General features: G+C 35.1%; 1 pseudogene; it reads left to right on the top strand.

Moving 5' to 3' along the window:
* Positions 1–451, top strand: part of LOC111819417 (olfactory receptor 11G2-like) — a 30,276-nt pseudogene extending 29,825 nt beyond the window's left edge.
* The last annotated feature ends 768 nt before the right edge of the window (positions 452–1,219 follow it).

Here is a 1,219-nt window from a genome sequence, read left to right on the forward strand (position 1 = left end):
GTTGCCGTATTGTGGCCCAAATATCATCAACCATTTTATGTGTGATCCTGTCCCATTGATGATGCTGTCCTGTTCTGAAGACACCACCACACAGCTCATTTACTCTACTTTCAATGCTATCTTCATTGTTGGCACCTTTCTCTTTATTCTTTGTTCCTATGCTCTGGTGATTCTGGCTGTGCTACAGATGCCCTCAGCAGCAAGCAAACGCAAGGCTTTCTCCACTTGTACTTCTCATCTGGCTGTGGTAGTCCTGTTTTTTGGCTCTGCTATGGTGATGTATGTTAGACCTGGATCAGAACACCCAGTGGAAGTACAAAAAATTGTTACCTTATTTTATTCTGTGATAACACCCCTCTGCAATCCTTTAATTTATAGCCTCAGGAACAAGGAGGTGAAGGCTGCCCTAAGGAAAGTCTTTGGGATGGAAAAACTTGTTCATAAAACATAAATGAGAAGTCATGTTAAGCAAATTCTGTCACAACATGTTTTAGTAAGACATGAGTATGATTTCTCTACAAAATTCAATAATTTTGATTAGGAAATTATTACAAAAAAGGCCATTGTCAACTTAAACATTGTTCACTATATAATAGGGTCTTATTCAAGATATAAAATTGTCTTATGAAGATTAAACCTATCATATATAATTCAGTTTCCAAAATTCTATATTTTGAAGCTGAAGCAGCATACAAGGATGTAGCATAGGCCGTAGACTTGTTTGAAAATTAACACTGTAGGCAAATTCTTCTCCACTGCTAGTTACTGGCTAAAAGAGAGGGTTTCTATTTGAAATAAGTCTACCCTTGCAAGTGTGACCTTACCACTCTACCTCCAAAGAAGAGTACATGATTTTACTCTACGAATCTTAAAGAAACAGACTAATAGCTTTAGCTATATAGGTAGGTCAGAAAGCACCCAAAATGAGAATTAGAAATTTAAAGGATGTTGTTAACCTAGAATACAGTTAAGATAGAAGCTAAATATAAAGGGTCAAACATTAGTCAGAACTTAGCTCCTGTTTCTGCAAATCTAGTCTGCAACGGATGAGTTTTAGTACCATATTGTGTTTCTGAATATGTGCTGTGACATATTTATTATCATAAATATCTCATAAAGATCTTCTCTTCTTTAATATATGTAACCATAATTGTTGTTTTAATTATACATTTTATTTTAACCATCTAAAATGTAATGAAAAGCAGTGAACAAAGCTCCA

Source organism: Trichechus manatus, unplaced genomic scaffold (assembly GCF_000243295.1).
Source record: "Trichechus manatus latirostris isolate Lorelei unplaced genomic scaffold, TriManLat1.0 scaffold00639, whole genome shotgun sequence".
Classification (NCBI taxonomy): domain Eukaryota; kingdom Metazoa; phylum Chordata; class Mammalia; order Sirenia; family Trichechidae; genus Trichechus; species Trichechus manatus.